This window comes from Ranitomeya imitator, chromosome 2 (assembly GCF_032444005.1).
Source record: "Ranitomeya imitator isolate aRanImi1 chromosome 2, aRanImi1.pri, whole genome shotgun sequence".
NCBI lineage: Eukaryota > Metazoa > Chordata > Amphibia > Anura > Dendrobatidae > Ranitomeya > Ranitomeya imitator.
This window is the reverse complement of record NC_091283.1, coordinates 634,723,284-634,745,275: the sequence shown is the minus strand read 5'-3', so window position 1 is coordinate 634,745,275 and position 21,992 is coordinate 634,723,284. Positions and strand designations below refer to the sequence as shown.

Genomic DNA, 21,992 nt, shown 5'->3' with positions numbered 1-21,992 from the left:
ATAATATATTTTTAAAATAAGGAAATCACAACTGAGAAACAGCATAATCTTGCCAGGGAGTAGCACCCTGAGGAGAAACAAAATAATTTGTGAAAATATCTCTCACTTTTATTCCAGAAAGGGGACGGCGCGGAGGAAGGCCATGTGGTGTAGGCCTACTCACATTGGGCAACATTTCTTCACCAATAGCAGCTGAGGAGCAATCATGAAGTGTAGTAAAATTGTGCAAAACAACACACGCTTTAATAACTTCATTAATAGTAGCCTCACTCAGCTGAATGGCAGACAGGAGGAGACGCCATTTGGCACACAGAATCCCAAAGGCGCACTCCACCAGTCTACGCACCCTGGAAAGCCTCAAATTAAAAACATGCCGCCGGAGATCCAGGTTGCGCCTGGGATAAGGCCTCATGACATTCCTTGTCAATTGGAAGGTCTCATCTCCCACAAGAACATATGGCACTGCTTCAGCATTGGAGCCTGGGAGTTGTTGTGGTGGTGGGAGGTCTAACTGGTTGTCACGTAGCCACCGACCCATAATGGACGAATTGAACACCCTAGAGTCTCCTGTTTGCCCATAGGCCCCAATGTCTACAATTATAAACCTGTAGTTACTGTCAACTACAGCTAACAGAACTACAGAGAAAAACTGCTTATAATTGTACAATTGTGAGCCAGAGTTCGGCGGCTTACGCACTCTGATATGTTTCCCATCCACAGCTCCAATGCAGTTAGGGAAGTCAAGTCACAAGTATCATTGAACCCACAGGCTATTTTGAGCCAATCAGCCATTTTTGGCTCAGGCATGACAAGTTCATGTAGTTTCGCCCATATTTCACTACATGTTGAGCGCACAATGCCAGAAATCGTGGAGCGACCAATGAGAAACTCCAGGTGTAGTCCCGCATAAGACAATCCAGTTGACAGGAAGCTGAAAGGACACAAAAAATCATATTAGTTAGGAAACAATAGTTTAGACAAAACATGACAAAGCGCAAGTATGTTGTTTACTAAAAAACACAGGAATATCAATGAAATTAATCGATATTTACCTAGGGTACATAAGTAGAACATTAATAATACATATTTTTATTGTGGTTTTGTCCTAAGTAACACATATATTCTAAAATAGCTGCTAGCAAACAACCCTGAAAAAAAACATCAACATACAGTATGTGAGGATGCTGAATACATACCGTAAGGTAAGGAGAAGACGCTCCTCTGCGGATATGCTTTTTCGCATCCTGGTGTCCTGATACGTGAGTCCTGGACGTTCTGTCTCCAACAAGATATCAAATGTTGCTTTTGTCATTCGACAGTATAGGTAAAACTTATCAGGATGTGCACGCAGAGCTGTATAGAGCCTCTGAAAATGGCCTTTAGTGAGGCATTGGGTCAAAAGAGGATGCACCCATAATCTTCTTTTCCTCCTTCGTGGATCCATAATCACAGGATATGGCTGGCCAAACCGACAAGACCCAGTTAAACAAAACCCGCTGAGTTCGGGTCAATTGCAGAAGGTCAGACATGGTGCAAACGTTACCACAACACACCAACAGATGCCAAACCACAAAATGGCCATATGGGAGGGTGCCACCTGTTGTAGAGGCCTTAAATAGGGTTGCTGATGCTGATTTAAATTAATTTCAGGCTCCAAAACCGTTAAATGTCCATTTTGTCAGGTTGCATGGAAAAAACGCATTACGGATGTCATACGGATTACATACGCAACATTACATGCGCAAAATATGCGACCACACCTTGCCAACGGATTACATACGGATCACCATTTCTGGATTTTTTCTGCGTATAACGGCCGTAAAAAACAGACCGTACTTCCCTATGCTGAGCGTGATGCCGGCCTAAGGCTGTGTTCACCCGATGCATTTGTGATGCTTTATTAACACTGTAAAAGCGCTGTGAGTTTACGTAGAGTTTGGAAAATTGAGGGAAAAAATGCATCCCAAATGCATTGTGCGAATATAGTCTAAGGCTATGTGCACACGTTGCAGATTTGACTGTGGAATTTTCCGTGCAGATTCTGCATTTCTAGGCAGAAAACGCAGGTCAGAATCTGCACCTTTTTTGGTATGTGCATACGTTGCAGATTTTTGTGCAGATTTCTTCCTTTTTTTTTTACTCCTGCACATTTCTATTATGGAATGGGTGCAGAAACGCAGCAGATCTGCACAAAGAATTGACATTGTCCTTTTTTGAATCTGCTGCGTTTTCCGTGCAGATTTTTCTGCACCATTAGCACAGCAATTTTTTTATGTCATTGATTTACAATGTACTGTAAATCACTTGCAGATCTGCAGCGTTTCTGCTTGAAAAAAAAAGCTGCAGATCTGCAGGAAATCTGTAACATGTGCACATACCCTAACAGTAACTCTGGAATTATTGAAGACTTCTTTCATCATCCTGCATTCTAGTCCTGTCTGACCTTGTTGTGTCGGTCTGACCTTGGCCATTTGGCAGTTCTGTGAAATTTTTAGAGAATATTTTGGATTTATGATAGTTATAGGGAAGCTGTCAGACGGTTTTCACTACCTCATCTGAGAGTAGCATAATGTAATCTGATTGCACAGATATATCACTTAAATTACTGGTTGGAGCAGATGAGACACAATCAGAGTTTTTAGATGTAACATGAAGCAGAGCTCAAAAAGCTAACCCCATTCACACCCTAGGGGTTAGGGTTAGGATCCATAGGGTTAGGGTTAGAGTTTGGGTTAGAGTTTGTGTTAGGGTTAGTGTTAGAGTTTGTGCTTTAGGGTTAGGGTTAGAGTTTGTTTTTTAGGGTTAGGGTTAGAGTTTGTGTTTTAGGGTTAGGGTTAAGGTTAGAGTTTGTGTTAGAGTTTGTGTTAGAGTTTGTGTTAGAGTTTGTGTTAGAGTTTGTGTTAGGGTTAGGGTTAGGGTTAGAATTTGGGTTAGGGCTGGAGTTTGTGTTTTAGGGTTAGGGTTAGAGTTTGTGTTAGAGTTTGTTAGTTTGTGTTAGGGTTAGGGTTAGAGTTTGGTTTAGGGTTAGGGTTGGAGTTTTGGTTAGGTTTAGAGTTTGTGTTTTATGGTTAGGGTTAGAGTTTGTGTTAGAGTTTGTGTTAGGGTTAGGGTTAGGGTTAGAGTTTGGGTTAGGGTTAGGGTTAGAGTTTGTGTTAGAGTTTGTGTTAGGGTTAGGGTTAGAGTCTGTGTTAGAGTTTGTGTTAGAGTTTGTGTTAGGGTTAGGGTTAGAGTTTGGGTTAGGGTTAGAGTTTGTGTTAGAGTTTGTGTTAGGGTTAGGGTTAGGATCCCTAGGGTTACTAGGGATCCTAACCCTAACCCTAACACTAACCCTAGGTATTTCTGTTTATAGTGGGTTTTCTAGTTGATTTTGATGATTGGCAGCTGTCACACACTTCTCATCATGCGTTTCAAAAACGCAAACGCAGGAAAAACGCTTGTAAATGCGTCAAAACGCCGCGTTTGCGTTAAAACATGCAAAAACGCATGCGCCTAAAAAATGCAGCGTTTAAACGCGTTTAAACGCGTTTTTGCACCAAATGCGTTTGCGTTTAAAATGCTGCAGATCAAAACGCAAGTGTGAAACCAGCCTAAGGCTGCCGTCACACTAGCAGTATTTGTTCAGTGTTTTACATCAGTATTTGTAAGCCAAAACCAGGAGTCGGTGATAAATGCAGAAGTGGTGCATATGTTTCTATTATTCTTTTCCTCTAATTGTTCCATTCCTGGTTTTGGCTTACAAATACTGATGTAAAATACTGAACAAATACTGCTAGTATGACGGCAGCCTTATAGGGAGGAGGAGTGTCAGTTCCTGCTCTGAGCAGGAACTTACATGCCACCATACCTGGGTGACCCTACAGCCATCTTTCAGCCCAGGGTCAACATGGAAACCATTGGCACAACATGATCACAATCATTTCCTCGCTATGCCTATCAATGTTGCTATTATTGTTATTATTATTATTTATTATTATTGCTCCTTTTATTCCATGGCGCTTTACATGTGAGGAGGGGTATACATAATAAAAACAGGTACAATAATCTTGAACAATACAAGTCACAACTGGTACAGTTGGTATTACTATTGACAGCAGCATCAGATGGGTTAAATGCCCTTAATTGGCGCTAGCACCGAAGCCACAGGGTTTCAGCTCTCATATAGTGCTGACATCCGCTATTGATCACACCGGTGCTCAGAGTGACCTCCCGAAGTGCCGTAAATGTGTGACGAATGTCGTGAAAGGCTTAATAACTTAATAAATATTGCGAAGTCAGTTCACTTAATTTTGTTTAGTTCCACCATCTATATATCCTTTTTGAATAAACATCAAATGTCATTATTCCACAAGGTAAAAAATAAGAAGAACTGCATATGCTTACTGCTTACTTTTTCGTATGACTATAGCACCCTAGAACATACAATAAGAAGTCATTTCAAATTGGAATTTGTACTCATTAAAATATAGCATTTTCTTACCATTGTGAAGAGATCGCAGCTCTTGAAGACCTAGCATCCTGGAGAATTGTCCATAATAAAGAACTAATCACGGTTCCCCGTTTTGGAAGTTGTGCGAGACTCTGGGTGGACTCACACCTTCTTGAGTAAAGTCTTTCAAACTATTGTCCATGGAACCACCAGGTGAGACTGGGAGTAGTTGTAGCAACGTGACATCAGGATCCTCTGGTTTGTCTACTGGGGAAATATATGGTTAAAGAACAAGTATGCTTTCACAAGTCAAATCTATCTATGCAAACTCAGGACATTTACATGAGGGTTTCGAATTGAAATACTGCCCATTAGACCATGTTCACACTTTTAGTATTTGGTTAATATTTCAGATTAGTATTTGTAAGCCAAAACCTGGAGTGGAAAAATCAGAAGAAAAATAGAAACACGTCACCACTTCTACATTTATCAGCCATTCCTAATTTTGGCTTAAGAAATACTGATGTAAAATACTGACCAAATGCTGCATGCGTGAACGTGGCCTTACATAGATGGCAATAACATGTAGCAATGGTTGTGGTCAAAAGAGGGTTAGGTGGTGGCATGTAATTTCTGGTGTCTTAGGGTGATGAAGAATTTAATATACCGTACATTATATAATACTGTATATTAATTTACAGTCCATTGACTGGACCAATCTGTCCCAAAATTGCCATATAGGTAAAATCAAGAACTTTGAAAGGTTTTACACCAGGTTACAGCTCAGTAGGACCTGACGTTATTGACATATTTGACAAAAAAAGGAAGACAAAAGTATTCTATAAGATGTTCGTAAAAAAAAATGGAACAAGTAAGCAAATAATAATTTATGGCTAAACCACTAGACTAATCTACTGAAAATTTGGGTCATACAGTAGGTAAGTCAAGTGCTTTGTAAAGCTTTACACCAGGTTTCAGCTCTCTAGGGCTACGTTCCCAAGATAAGTTTTAATAACGTTTTTAATGTTGCGTATTTTCCCTGCTTTAATAAACAAAGCGTCTTACAGTTCCAGAAAAGTGGAAAATTCTGGCTTCATTTCAGTAGCAAACAAAGTTTTTAAACATACACAAACAGTTAAACCAAGCAGAACTCTGTGAAGCCGGGTAATTCTACTAGTATATGATACATGAGGCTCTGTATTAATGATGGACTGTTTTGCTGCGTTCCTGCCCCTGAAGACAACAATCACGCTATGCGTATAGTGTCATGCGGTTTTACATGTAATGCGAATGGTGATGTGCGTCTTATATAATATAACTAGAGAGAGTACAAAGGAGGGCAACAAAATTAATAAAGGGGATGGGAGAACTACAATACCCAGATAGATTAGCGAAATTAGGATTATTTAGTCTAGAAAAAAGACGACTGAGGGGCGATCTAATAACCATGTATAAGTATATAAGGGGACAATACAAATATCTCGCTGAGGATCTGTTTATACCAAGGAAGGTGACGGGCACAAGGGGGCATTCTTTGCGTCTGGAGGAGAGAAGGTTTTTCCACCAACATAGAAGAGGATTCTTTACTGTTAGGGCAGTGAGAATCTGGAATTGCTTGCCTGAGGAGGTGGTGATGGCGAACTCAGTCGAGGGGTTCAAGAGAGGCCTGGATGTCTTCCTGGAGCAGAACAATATTGTATCATACAATTATTAGGTTCTGTAGAAGGACGTAGATCTGGGTATTTATTATGATGGAATATAGGCTGAACTGGATGGACAAATGTCTTTTTTCGGCCTTACTAACTATGTTACTATGTTACTATGTTACTATGTTATGGTAATGTACAGCATGTAAGTAATTTAAAGTGTTAATGTATAACGTGAGTAGTGCAGGGTAAGTACAGAATTGGATTAGGGATAAGATAAGTACTGTTTATTTAGCAAGTGGTTTAGCAAAGGTATAGGACATAGGATAAATACAATAGGTTTAGTCTATAGGATAGTGTGAATAAAAGGTGAGCACTTCTTGATGCTCAAGGAGATCAAGAATTGTAGTAACAAGTCCAAGTTCAAATCCAGTGGGCTGCTGCGTGCAATGACCTCTGATGACGTCGTGGTCTCACGAGACCGCGACATCATTGGGTCATTTCTAGCTGCCGGGATCATCACGAGCATCGGTAACGCTGCGTGGGACACCAGAAGGTAAGAATATTGCGATTTTTTATTCTATTAATTTTTACATTTTTTTATTTTTAACATTCTATCTTATTACTATTGATGCTTCATAGGCAGCATCAATAGTAAAAAGAGAGAGAGAGCGAGAGAGAATTTCCCTGAGGGGAAATTCTTCCGTGCATGCTCAGTTTGGAAAGACGGCATCCGTCGCTGGATTCCTGCGTCCATACGCTTCCATTATAGCCAATGATGGGCAGTGCAGGATCCATCACTGAGCAATTTTCCGACTTGCAGAAAAAACGTTCCTCTGAACGTTTTCTTCGCCCGATGGACTGCTATTTTCCGATGGATCCAGTGGACGACGGATGAAATGGATGGCCATTCATCACAATCCGTTGCTAATACAAGTCTATGGGAAAAAAACAGGATTCAGCAGAAAAATTTGCTGGATCCTGTTTTTTAAAAAATCGACGGATTTCGACGGGAGCTAAAAGACGTAAGTGTGGAAGAGGCCTAAGTACGATGATTCCATTGGAGTTGATATACCTTGGCTTCTGACATTCCAAATTGATTTGGAATGGAGTTGATTTTTGAACTTTGGTTTAGAAGAAAGCTTCCATATTCTTCTCTTTGGACTTGGATATCAAGATAATGTCACATTTCCAAGGTCTTTAGTTTCAAAATGCTGATTCGGGATTTTAGTCATCTTTGCAATTTCTGTTTCCTCTTTATGAACCATTTTCATATCATCCACATATAAGAGAACATACATCCACTTTCCGTCTGTACATTTTATGCATAAACATGGATCTGTTTGACCTATTTTAAATGCTTTTTCTAATAAGACTTTGTTGACTTTGGTGTTCCACACTCTTGCCAATTGCTTAAGAACATAGAGAGATTGTTGTAGTTTGCAAATGAGATTCTCTTCACCTTCTTTTATACCTTCTTTTATATAACCCTCAGGTTGAGTCATGTGCAAGTCCTCTTCAATGTCTCCATTTAAACAGGCAGTGTTGATGTCCAAATGTCTGACAAACATCTTTTGTACATCAGCTATAGCCATTAGAATCCTGAATGTGGTCTGCTTGTAGCAACTGTAGAAAATGTGGCATCATAATCTTGACCATATTTCTGAAAATATCCTTTTGTGACTAATCTTGTTTTAAAATTTGTGAATCTTGCCTTCAGAGTCATACTTGGTCTTAAAAACCCTTTTGCATTTGGTTGCTTTCCTGCATTGGTAGTTTGAGTTTCCAAGTTTGAAATTGATGAAAGGACTTAATTTCCTCATTAGCAGCTTTAATCCATTTCAGTTTTTCATGGACAGATAGTTATTACATCTCATCCCATGACTGTGGCTCTGACTCAAGTAGTTTTTTGACAAAGTAGGATAGATGCTTAGCTGGTATACCCTTGTTTGATCTTGATGATCTCCCAACTTCAGGTTTACCTGATTATTCTGTTGCTTTTTCAGTGGTTGAAGAACCTAAACTATATCCGATTTCCTGTTATTTTGAAATTGTGACTGATATAGTTGTTGCTTCAGCTGGACTACTGGTATAATGTCAGGAAACTTGAGCAACATAAAGTTATCATCAATTATTACATCTCTGCTTATTGTGACCTTGTTGGTTTCTGGGTGGAGGATTCTTTATCCTTTCTGGGTTTCACTTTAGCCCACCACGATATCTTCTTTTGCATGAGATTCCCACTTGGTATGTTTTTCTTTGAGAATGTGTAGAAATAAGGTACTTTTGAATTTTCTTATGTGTTGTGGTTCAGGCTTCTTGCTTTTGCATTGCTCAAATAGAGTTTTCTCGGTAGCTTTACCTGGTAGTCTGTTTTGAATATAGCAAGCTATCATGATTGCTTCTCCCCAATATGTTGTTGGCAAATCAGCATCAAATAGCATATTTCTTCATCTTTGACAAAGGGTCTGATTCCTTCTTTCGGCTATGCCATTTTGTTCAGGGTTGTATGGTACAGTGGTCTGAAACACGATTCCATTTTTCCCTAAAACGTTCTGCGTTTCATTACTTGTATATTCAGTTCCATTAACTGCAGGAAAACATGTTGGCATTTTCTCAAATTTGTTATATACAGGTAATTCTCACAAAATTAGAATATCATCAAAAAGTTAATTTCTTTCAGTTCTTCAATGCAGAGTGAAACTCATATATTATATAGAGTCACTACAAACAGTGATCTATTTCAAGTGTTTATTTCTGTTAATGCTGATGATTATGGCTTACAGCCAATGAAAACCCAAAAGTCATTATCTCAGTAAATTAAAATACTTTATAACACCAGCTTGAAAAATGATTGTTTAATCCAAAATGTTGATGTACTGAAATGTATGTTCAGTAAATGCACTCAATACTTGGTTGGGGCTCATTTTGCATCAATTCATCGAGATATACAGTGGGGCAAAAAAGTATTTAGTCAGTCAGCAATAGTGCAAGTTCCACCACTTAAAAAGATGAGAGGCGTCTATAATTTACATCATAGGTAGACCTCAACTATGGGAGACAAACTGAGAAAAAAAAATCCAGAAAATCACATTCTCTGTTTTTTTAACATTTTATTTGCATATTATGGTGGAAAATAAGTATTTGGTCAGAAACAAAATTTAATCTCAATACTTTGTAATATATCCTTTCTTGGCAATGACAGAGGTCAAACATTTTCTGTAAGTCTTCACAAGGTTGCCACACACTGTTGTTGGTATGTTGGCCCATTCCTCCATGCAGATCTCCTCTAGAGCAGTGATGTTTTTGGCTTTTCGCTTGGCAACACGGACTTTCAACTCCCTCCAAAGGTTATCTATAGGGTTGAGATCTGGAGACTGGCTAGGCCACTCCAGGACCTTGAAATGCTTCTTACGAAGCCACTCCTTCGTTGCCCTGGCGGTGTGCTTTGGATCATTGTCATGTTGAAAGACCCAGCCACGTTTCATCTTCAATGCCCTTGTTGATGGAAGGAGGTTTGCACTCAAAATCTCACGATACATGGCCCCATTCATTCTTTCATGTACCTGGATCAGTCGTCCTGGCCCCTTTGCAGAGAAACAGCCCCAAAGCATGATGTTTCCACCACCATGCTTTACAGTAGGTATGGTGTTTGATGGATGCAACTCAGTATTCTTTTTCCTCCAAACACGACAAGTTGTGTTTCTACCAAACAGTTCCAGTTTGGTTTCATCAGACCATAGGACATTCTCCCAAAACTCCTCTGGATCATCCAAATGCTCTCTAGCAAACTTCAGACGGGCCCGGACATGTACTGGCTTAAGCAGTGGGACACGTCTGGCACTGCAGGATCTGAGTCCATGGTGGTGTAGTGTGTTACTTATGGTAGGCCTTGTTACATTGGTCCCAGCTCTCTGCAGTTCATTCACTAGGTCCCCCCGCGTGGTTCTGGGATTTTTGCTCACCGTTCTTGTGATCATTCTGACCCCACGGGGTGGGATTTTGCGTGGAGCCCCAGATCGAGGGAGATTATCAGTGGTCTTGTATGTCTTCCATTTTCTAATTATTGCTCCCACTGTTGATTTCTTCACTCCAAGCTGGTTGGCTATTGCAGATTCAGTCTTCCCAGCCTGGTGCAGGGCTACAATTTTGTTTCTGGTGTCCTTTGACGGCTCTTTGGTCTTCACCATAGTGGAGTTTGGAGTCAGACTGTTTGAGGGTGTGCACAGGTGTCTTTTTATACTGATAACAAGTTTAAACAGGTGCCATTACTACAGGTAATGAGTAGAGGAAAGAGGAGACTCTTAAAGAAGAAGTTACAGGTCTGTGAGAGCCAGAAATCTTGATTGTTTGTTTCTGACCAAATACTTATTTTCCACCATAATATGCAAAAAAAATGATAAAAAAACAAACAATGTGATTTTCTGGATTTTTTTTCCTCAGTTTGTCTCCCATAGTTGAGGTCTACCTATGATGTAAATTACAGACGCCTCTCATCTTTTTAAGTGGTGGAACTTGCACTATTGCTGACTGACTAAATACTTTTTTGCCCCACTGTATTTCAAGTTTTTTGGAACTTCATATTTGCTGCGAAGCATATAGACAATTGTACATCTTGAAAAATCATATATAAATGTGAGAAAATATCTCTTATATCCAGTAGAATTGAGTACTCATTGGACCACCAAAAATCTGTGCGTATTAAGTTTTTAGTAGTGTATACACTTTTCTTGCATTTTGGCTAGTACAACTCATCTTTGATTTTTCCTTTTGCAAGCGTGTGACCTTCTTTTGAAATGATATAGCAGCCAGTCATCTTTAAATGTAACTTCATTTGTCTTGTGAGTTTCTTCACAGATAATAATATATTGTTTTCAAGGCTAGAGACATAGAGAACATCCTTTACTGGGATCCTTCTGCTTTGTGTTGGAGAGACTTGACAATTTAATGTAACCATCTCCTATTTGTGATGCTAGTTACTTCTCACGGTCACGCTGTGTGTCAGGATGGTCAAGGAGTACAAGGTCAGAAGCCAGGAGGGTATATACAAAAAGAAGAGACAAAAGTGTAGTCAGGTAATAGGTCAGTATACCAGGAGGATAGCGGATCAGAACAGAAGGCGTTAAACAGACAGATCGTCAGAACGAGGTCCAAGATCAGGCAACTAAAGATCAACATACAGAACGCAAGACACAGAGAGAACAAACCACACTTAGCTGAACGTAAGTCTGGCAGAGGTCTGGGAGAAACAGCTCAGTTAAGTAGCCTGGCAACCACATGAGATAATGAACACTTGGAGACAGCCAGTGCGTCCCAGTATCAGATTGGACAGTCGAGCTGTCAATCGACACACTGACAGCTAAGCATGCTACTGCAACAGACTGGATGACTGAGCTGTTAATCAAACTACCGAAAGCTTCAGCATGCTTCTGTACCAGATTGGATTGCTGAGCAGTCAGTAATTGAATGGTGGAACCGTGACAGTACCCCCTCTTCTAGGGGGGGAGGGGAACTGGACCCACAGGCTTCCCAGGAAATTTTAGATGGGAGGCCCTGACTAACCGATCGGCTTTCACATCTCGAGCAGGGACAACCCTCTGAACCTCATACTGCAGGTCACCGTCTACTAAAACTGGAGGCGGGGATGAGGGAGACAATAGAGAAAGGACAAACTCCTTCAATAAGGATTTATGTAACACATTAGGGATGCGAAGGGATGGAGGAAACTTTCATCTAAATGTCACAGGATTGACCACCTATAATATATATGGACTAATAAACTTTGGACTCAACTTTGGTGATGGCATTTTAAGTTTAATGTTCCTATATGAAAACCAAACCTTGTCCCCAATCTTGGAAACAGGATCCATTGGATGTCATCTATCGGCCTTCCGTTTTTTGCAACTCTGAGCAGTCCAAATATTCTTTTGACCCTCCCTCCAGACATCCCCGAGTCTCTGTAAAGAAACCTCCACACCAGGAAATTCAGAACTAATGCTAGTATTTGGCTTACAAATACTGATATAAAATACTGACCAAATACTGATAGTGTGATGGCAGCCTTAGGCCATGTGCACACGCTGCGGATTCCGTTGCGGAATTTTCTGCAGCGGATTTGATTAAATCCGCAGTGCAAAAAGTACTGCGGATTTATCGCGTTTTTTTGTGCAGTTTCCACTGCGGTTTTAGACACGTGCGGATTTTTAATATGGAGCCGATGCCAAACCGCTGCGGATTCCTCACAAAGAATTGACATGCTGCGGAAAATAAACTGCAGCGTTTCCGCGCGTTTTTTTCCGCAGCATGTGCACAGCGGTTTTTGTTTTCCATAGGTTAACATTGTACTGTACACCGCATGTAAAACTGCTGCGGATCCGTAGCCTCAAAACCGCTGCGGATCCGCAGCAAAAACCGCAATGTGTGCACATACCCTTAGTGGAATGGCATAAATCAGTGCTTTCACTTTCACTGAAAAATAAATCAATGCATCAGCCTTATGTATTTGCATACAAATAGATATATTGAAGGTGTTTGCGCGAGTTGGCTTGCCATGCAAACAGCTCTACATGCCTTAAGATATGCCCTTTTGTAGCTAGAAGTATAAATGACAAAAGTTTAAATTGGGATTGAGTTTACTTTTAGTTACAATGGAGGACAGTCTCCCAATTACTTTCCCCGATCTGAGTTTGTAGAAAGATTAATTTTCACACTCTGGATCACACCTAGTACAACCTAGGAGTTGGCAACTACACAATGTTCCAAATTATTATGCAAATGACATTATTCTTGGATTTCCTAAATGGTCTGTGCAAATGACAGTCAGTCTAATAAAAGTCATCACCCGTTGAGTATACATTGAATTTTATTGAAGAAACCTCCCAATGGTAACAGTATAATCTCCAAAATGAATAAAAACTCAAAATGAACTGTTCCAAATTATTTGGCACAGTAGAATTTCTAAACATTTGATATGTTTAAAGAACTGAAAATGCTCATTTGTGGAATTTGCAGCATTAGGAGGTCACATTCACTGAACAAAAAAGCTATTTAACGCCAAAACATCCTAACAGGCCAAGTTACATGTTAACATAGGAACTAGTGATGAGCGAATCTACTTGTTACTCGAGCATGCTCTGGGGTCCTCCGAGTATTTTTTAGTGCTCAGAGATTTTGTTTTTCTTGCTGCAGCTGAATGATTTACATCTGTTAGCCAGCATAAGTACATGTGGAGATTCCGTAGCAACCAGGCAACCCCCACATACTTATGCTGGCTAAGGCTAGGTTCACATTGCGTTAACAGCAGCCCGTTCAACACATGCGTCAACGGGCTGCTGTTAACGCAAGTGCCGACATTCCATCGCGCTAGCGCAGATAGAACTAGCGGATGCTCTATCTGCACTAGCAGTGACGGACCCGGAAACGCTGCAGCCCGCGTCCCAGGTTCCATCACTCAATAACGGCACATCGCTAGCGCACACCCATTGTGGGCGTGCGCTAGAGATACGTCCTTCATAGGACTTAATAGCGGCGTTAACAGACTATGTTGCACCACGTTATGCCGCGGTGTAACGTAGTCCATCTAACGGATGCCACAGATGCAGTGTGAACCCAGCCTAACAGATGTAAATCATTCAGCTGCGGCAAGAAAAACTAAATCTCCAAGCACTAAATAATACTCGGAGGACCCCCGAGCATTCTCGAGAAATCTTGAGTAACAAGTAGATTCGCTCATCTCTAATTGGAACCCTTTTTTGATATCACCTTCACAATTCTTGCATCCATTGAACTTGTGAGTTTTTGGAGAGTTTCTGCTTCTATTCCTTTGCATGAAGTCAGAATAGCCTCCCAGAGCTGGTGTTTTGATGTGAACTGCCTCCCACCATCATAGATCTTTTGCTTGATGATACTCCAAAGGTTCTCTATAGGGTTGAGGTCAGGGGAAGATGGTGGCCACACCATGAGTTTATCTCCTTTTATGCCCATAGCAGCCAATGACTCAGAGGCATTCCTGGCAGGATGAGATGGTGCATTGTCATGCATGAAGATGATTTTGCTCCTGAAGGCACGTTTCTGCTTTTTATACCATGGAAGAAAGTTGTCAGTCAGAAACTCTATATACTTTGCAGAGGTAATTTTCACACCTTCAGGAACCTTAAAGGGCCCTACAAGCTGTTTCCCCATGATTCCGGCCCAAAACATGACTCCGCCACCTCCTTGCTGATGTTGAAGCCTTGTTGGGACATGGTGGCCATCCACCAACCATCCACTACTCCATCCATCTGGACCATCCAGGATTGCTGGACACTCATCAGTAAACAAGACTGTTTGAAATTTAGTCTTCATGTATGTCTGGGCCCAATGCAACCGTTTCTGCTTGTGAACACTGTTTAGGGGCGTCGGAATAGTAGGTTTATGCACCACAGCAAGCCTTTGAAGGATCCTACATCTTGAGGTTTGAGGGAATCCAGAGGCTCCAGCAGCTTCAAATAACTGCTGCTTTGTAATGGTATTTTGCCAGATGTTCTCTTAATTCAATGAATTTGTCTGACAGAAACCTTCCTCATTATGCCTTGATCTGCATGAACTCTGGCTGGTGCTCTGTTTCAGTCACAAATTTCTTCACAGTATGATGATCACTCTTACGTTTTTGTGAAATATCTAATGTTTTCATACCTTGCCCAAGGCATTGCACTATTTAATGCTTTTCAGCAGCAGAGAAATCCTTTTTATTTCCCATATTGCTTGAAACCTGCAGCCTGCTTAATAATGTGGAACATCATTTTTAAGTAGTTTTCCCTTAATTAGAATTGCCTGGAAAACTAATTATCACATGTATTTGAGATTGATTTCAGTGATCCATTGAGCCCTGAGACACAATACCATCCACGAGTTTATTTGAAAAGCCAAACAATTAAATCTTTATGACACTTAAATCCAATTTGCATAATAATTTGGAACACAGTGTAGATATGTAACATATAGTATCTTCCAGTATCCCAAATTTAAGGAAGCAAAAAGGAGAATATCCTGGAATAGCTTTAACAATTTGGGCTGGGAACATGGACAAACACATTAAAACTTTATAGGTGGATTTTATTGTTAGCTTCTTGATGGATCAGGAAGAGATATAGGACATAAGCCTGCTCTTAATCTAACTCATCTTCAGACATGTTCCTATCAAACCTTCATCTCATACGTTACTTACACTGCCAGGTAAAATGAATGCTGATCTCTGATTGGTATGCTATGGGCAACAGAGGCAGTGGTTTATAGTTTTTATGAATGAGGCCTATAAGTTTTACAAACCAAATAAGGGGTTCTCTTTTAGGTAGCACACTCTGTACATGCCACTCTCTGTCTTGAGAGAATCCCTTAAATGGAACCTGTCACTTCGGAAAACATTATTTACCTACAGGTATAGTATGGGGTTAATCTGGCAGTAGATAGTGTAACAATGCCACAGCCTCATAGCAGACAGCCTCTGTTTACTCTCTTAAACAAAGCAACATCAGTAATGTCTGTTTCAGGGAATGGGCTACTTCCTGCTCTTCTGAGCATGTGTTGGTTATCATTTTCAAAGTATTCATCAGTAAGAGCTCCCTTGTCACTGTGTGATTTAATTTTAAATGCACAATGACAGTGCGCTCCCTCGCTGGCTCTAATGAGAAGTGATGAGCTGACAAGAGAGCACACTGCCAGTGCACATTTTAAGGAGAGAACCTGTTGAGCCAGAAAAGCAGAGTTTAGACCAGCCCCTGAAACAGCTGTCACTTTCAGGGCATGGGCTCGTCTCTGTTCTCACTGCTTGCTGGGTTATCTCCTTAAAATGTGCATCTTCCCAACTCGTCACTTATCCTCAGAGCCAACAAGTGATGAAACTCTCACTGTGCTCTAAAAAGGATAGCGCACAGTGACAATGGAGCTTGTACTGAGCAACACGTGCTCAGTAGAGCAGGGACTAACCCAGCCCCTGAAACAGATATCACTGAAGACACTTTGTTTCAGGGTAGGAACAGAGGCTGTGGTAATGACCACATTTCATTTGAGTGTCCCAAAATGCACTGTGAACTTTCAAACGAAATGTCATCAATCGTGAAGTAGGCAAAAAAAAGCAGTTATAGACAGTAGAGAGTAGAGTAGGGAATGAATAGAGTAGAAGAGGGAATGATAGGGACTTCTTAATTAAATTATATTAGAAAAATAATTTAATTATTACATAACCCCTTTCCGACATCGAGCATAATAGTACGGGCGCTGAGCCTGCACCTTTCCGGGCACATGATCTATACAGCTGACATGCGCCCGCAACAGCTGAGGGTGGAATCGTGATCCACTAGCTAACTAGCTGAATGCCACTGTCAATATCTGACAGTGGCATTTATCCCATGCTTTCAGGAAGTGTGTCACTAATCCCGCCCATCAGTGACCCTGTCACATGACCGTGGGTCACCGATGGGTCGGTGTGACAACCAGAGGTGTCCAGCAGACCTCTATGGTTGTCGTAGCCGAACTGCTATGAGTGCCGCCCAGTGGTGAGCAAGTGAGCATTTCTGCCACACACAGGTGATCTTATCATGGCCTGTGTATAGCAGCGGCGATCAAAGTAGTGAAGCATGCAAAAAGTAAAAAATTTAAAAAATAAATAAGTAAAAGTTCAAATCACTCCCCTTTCAACCCATTCAAAATAAAACAATAAAAAAATTAAATATACACATATTTGGCATCGCCACAATCAGAATCGCCCAATCTATCGATCTATCAACATAAAAAAAATGAATCCAATCACTAAACGGTGCAATGAGAAAAAAATTCAAAACGTCAGAGTTATGTTTTTTTTTGTCGCAGCTACATTGCAATGAAATGCAATAATGGGTGATCAAAAGATCGTATCTGCACCAAAATGGTATCAATAAAAACGTCAGCGCGGCACGCACAAAATAAGCCCTCACTCAGCCTCAGAATCACAAAAAATGGAGACGCTATGATGCCTTTTTTTTTTTTACCAACCTTTGAATTTTTTATCACCACTTAAATAAAAAAAGAACCTGGTCATGTTTGGTGCCTATGAACTCATAATGACCTGGAGAATCATAATATCAGGTCAGTTTTAGCATTTAGTGAACCTAGCAAAAAAGCCAAAGTGTGGGATTGCACTTTCTTTTGCAATTTCACTGCACTTGGAATTTTTTCCTGTTTTCCAGTACACAATATGTTAAAACCAATGGTGTCATTCAAAAGAACAACTTGTCTCACAAAAAACAAGCCCTCATGTGGCCATATTGACCAAAAATAAAAATAAAATGGCTCTGGGAAGAAGGGGAGCAAAAAACCAAAACGCAAAACCGAAAATATCTCTGTGAAGGGGTTAAAGAGATAAAGCGATAGACAATTAGGATTAAATCAATGTTAGTTTCGGACCACCCCTTAACTATATTGCCACTTGTCATTAGAAAAAAAGTTGAATTTATTAAATTATAATCCAATTCAGGGACTAAATTCATAGAAGTCAATATTTGATTGGTAAGAGGTCTGATCTACTTGAAGAGCATTGACTTGTGTCAGCGTTAAAGGGCCATTGCAGTCTTTGGTGCCTTTGTCGTTGTTAGGCCAGAGTCACACTTAACGTATGAAAAATCATTGTACAAGTGTTATACAAGTGTTCTCCATATGGTCATCCGTGTGTAATCCGTTTGCAATGCAATGATGTGATTTTCTCGCATCTATGTATCCGCATGACGTGCATATGGCTTTACATTTCTCACTGCTTTTCCGCAATGAATTTAATGGCTCAGTGGGCTAAAAGGAGAAAAATGTGTGCTTATTTCATCCAACACATCCACTCCCAGCTGTTGCTCTGTTTAAGTAGCAGTTATTTCTATTTTTACAATACATGTTGGTATTTTTTCTGTCAACCTGATTCCAAGACTTCTTGAGCCTTCAGTCAAGTTGCAGAAGAGGCCGGGTGATGCTGGCAGTGCCCTGAGGTTGGTATGTACAAGACAGATAAATAATGACATCCAAGACAGGAGCAATGCAGTCAAACAAACTGCTAAATGACATGGGATTTACTTCTATTACTAATTCACTGCTCTAAAATGATTTCTTTTACTTATTTAACCCATTTGGAGATGCTATTATTTGAGAAGTAGGGGACGTATTAGGCTTCTTTCACACTAGCATCGGTATCTCCCCGTCGCAATGCGTTGGGGAGAGATTCCGACGCTAGCGTTTGCTGCATTGCACAATGGGTGCACTGGATGCATTTTTCCGGCGCATCCGCTGCCCCATTGTGAGGTGCGGGGAGGAGGGGGCGGAGTTCCGGCCGCGCATGCGCGGTCGGAAAAAGCGGTCCGTCAGGAGAAAAAAACGTTACATGTAGCGTTTTTTTCTCCCGACGGTCCGCCAAAGCACGACGCATCCGTCGCAAGACGGATGCGAAGTGTGGCAATCCGTCGCAAATGCGTCGTCTATAGAAGTCTATGGGGAAAAAACGCATCCTGCAAGCACTTTTGCAGGATGCGTTTTTTCTGCAAAACGACGCATTGTGACGGATTTAAAAAAACGCTAGTGTGAAAGTAGCCTTACTTGTGATCTATGAATGAGTTATTGTGCAATTTTTTTTTAACGTGCCCACCATTTGCAGCATTGTGGAAAAGTTAGAAATAGTTGTGGAAGAAAGGATGCAAAGTAAAAAATTAGGAACGTTAAAGGGGTCCAGGCTTGGGGTAACTGCAGACTTGTGAATCCTCACAGTACACAGTGCTCCCACTGTCAGGATCCTCAGGTGCTTGCGCTCGGAGAAGACGGGCGTGCGACTGCAAGTATGTGGTTTGCATACATGAAGTCACATGCTGACTAGACGTTCGCTGCCTCACTCACTACAAGTGAATTCAACGAGGCTGGACACAGTTTAAAGGAATGTGGCTGGAAGTATGGACTAAAGAGAAATCTAGTACGAATGGACTAAAGAGAAATCTTAATCAAATTAATATTTGATGTGACTGCACGTTGCCTTCAAAACAGCATCAATTCTTCTAGGTATACTTGTGCACAGTTTTAGAAGGAACTTGGCAGGAATATTGTTCCAAACATCTTGAAGAACCAACCACAGACCTTTTGTGGATGTACAGGGTGGGCCATTTATATGGGTACACCTAAATAAAATGGGAATGGTTGGTGATATCAACTTCCTGTTTGTGGCACATTAGTGTATGGGAGGGGGAAAACTTTTCAAGATGGGTGGTGACCATGGTGGCCATTTTGAAGTCGGCTATATTGGATCCAGCTTTATTTTTTCCAATGGGAAGAGGGTCATGTGACACATCAAACTTATTGAGAATTTCACATGAAAAACAATGGTGTGCTTGGTTTTAACGTAACTTTACTCTTTCATGAGTTATTTACAAGTTTATGACAACTTATAAAATGTGTTCAAAGTGCTGCCCATTGTCTTGGATTGTCAATGCAACCCTCTTCTCCCACAGAAGAAATGCTAGCACAGTCTTCCAGTATCCGTTGTTTTAGATGCTGCACATCTCGTATCTTCACAGCATAGACAATTGCCTTCAGATGACCCCCAAAGATAAAAGTCTAAGAGGGTCAGATCGGGAGACCTTGGTGGCCATTCAATTGGCCCACGACGAACATCATGATGATATGTTGCACTCTTTATGCACTGAAGATGGCATGTTTCCTGAGTTTTTCCAGCAAGATGTTGCACCACTACATTATGGGTGTCAGGTCCGAGCATTCCTACATGAACAGTTTCCTGGAAAGTGGACTGGTTGTCATGTAAAATGATGCGCCCAAAGCCCAGCACACTCCACCCATGGCTGTTGGAGGCAAGTCCTGGCTGTGTGTTACAGCCATTATTTGCCTAGTATGGGTGGAGCTCACCTGGAATGCCCGCTTCATACACCTGCTACTGACTTGCACCATACATGTATGGCGGGTGTCCATAGCGGTTTAATATTGGCCAATTTCCTAGCTCTATATGCTGAAATGCAGCCCCAAACTTTCAAGGAACCTCCACCACAAAAATCACTAGGAAAGATGATTGCGGCATCTAAACCAGAAAGGCTTTTTTACAGTTAGAGTAGTCAGACTGCGGAATGCCCGACCACAAGAGGTAGTAATAGTAGACAGTATATCAGAGTTTAAATAAAGGCTATATACAGTGGGTACGGAAAGTATTTAGACCCCTTTAAATTTTTCTCTCAATTTTTAATAAATTTGCAGAAGCTACTACATTTCTATTTTTTCCAGTCAAGATTGGGTGCAGAGTGTAGATTAATGAGAAAAAAATGATCTTTTTTGAGTTTACCAAATGGCTGCAATGAAACAAAGAGTGAAAAATTTAAAGGGGTCTGAATATTTTCCGTACCCACTGTACAACTAATGGCATTGTGGGTTTATAGATAGTCTAGCGATAGATTATACTGTATGTAACTGGACGGGAAATGGAGTAACATTTTAGGCACGGTCATGAATTAGATGTGATGTGACGTCACCTTCCTGTTCAGCCTTCACCCCACCCCACCTACCTTAGCAAAACTGGCTTAACCCCTTCATGACCCAGCCTATTTTGACCTTAATGACCTGGCCGTTTTTTGCAATTCTGACCAGTGTCCCTTTATGAGGTAATAACTCAGGAACGCTTCAACGGATCCTAGCGGTTCTGAGATTGTTTTTTCGTGACATATTGGGCTTCATGTTAGTGGTAAATTTAGGTCAATAAATTCTGCGTTTATTTGTGATAAAAACGGAAATTTGGCGAAAATTTTGAAAATTTCGCAATTTTCACATTTTGAATTTTTATTCTGTTAAACCAGAGAGTTATGTGACACAAAATAGTTAATAAATAACATTTCCCACATGTCTACTTTACACCAGCACAATTTTGGAAACAAAATTTTTTTTTGCTAGGAAGTTATAAGAGTTAAAATTTGACCAGCGATTTCTCATTTTTACAACGAAATTTACAAAACCATTTTTTTTAGGGACCACCTCACATTTGAAGTCAGTTTGAGGGGTCTATATGGCTGAAAATACCCAAAAGTGACACCATTCTAAAAAATGCACCCCTCAAGGTGCTCAAAACCACATTCAAGAAGTTTTTTAACCCTTCAGGTGCTTCACAGCAGCAGAAGCAACATGGAAGGAAAAAATGAACATTTAACTTTTTAGTCACAAAAATTATCTTTTAGCAACATTTTTTTTATTTTCCCAATGGTACAAGGAGAAACTGAACCACGAAAGTTGTTGTCCAATTTGTCCTGAGTACGCTGATACCTCATATGTGGGGGTAAACCACTGTTTGGGCGCACGGCAGGGCTTGGAAGGGAAGGAGCGCCATTTGACTTTTTGAATGAAAAATTGGCTCCACTCTTTAGCGGACACCATGTCACGTTTGGAGAGCCCCCGTGTGCCTAAAAATTGGAGCTCCCCCACACGTGACCCCATTTTGGAAACTAGACGCCCCAAGGAACTTATCTAGATGCATAGTGAGAACTTTGAACCCCCGGGGGCTTCACAAATTGATCCGTAAAAATGAAAAAGTACTTTTTTTTCACAAAAAAATTCTTTTAGCCTCAATTTTTTTCATTTTCACATGGGCAACAGGATAAAATGGATCCTAAAATTTGTTGGGCAATTTCTCATGAGTACACCGATACCTCACATGTGGGGGTAAACCACTGTTTGGGCACATGGTAAGGTTCGGAAGGGAAGGAGCGCCATTTGACTTTTTGAATGAAAAATTATCTCCATCGTTAGCGGACACCATGTCGTGTTTGGAGAGCCCCCGTGTGCCTAAACATTGGAGCTCCCCCACAAATGACCCCATTTTGGAAACTAGACCCCCCAAGGAACTTATCTAGATGCATATTGAGCACTTTAAACCCTCAGGTGCTTCACAAATT

At 40.8% G+C, this 21,992-nt stretch overlaps 1 long non-coding RNA gene across 1 annotated transcript in view; it reads right to left on the bottom strand.

Annotated features, from left to right (window-relative positions):
* LOC138665305 (uncharacterized) overlaps nt 1-21,992 on the bottom strand; it is a 40,411-nt gene that overhangs the window by 11,433 nt on the left and 6,986 nt on the right. Inside the window, exon 2 of the long non-coding RNA XR_011318444.1 lies at nt 4,478-4,690. This is a non-coding gene — a long non-coding RNA (uncharacterized lncRNA). The remainder of the gene's footprint in view (nt 1-4,477; nt 4,691-21,992) is intronic.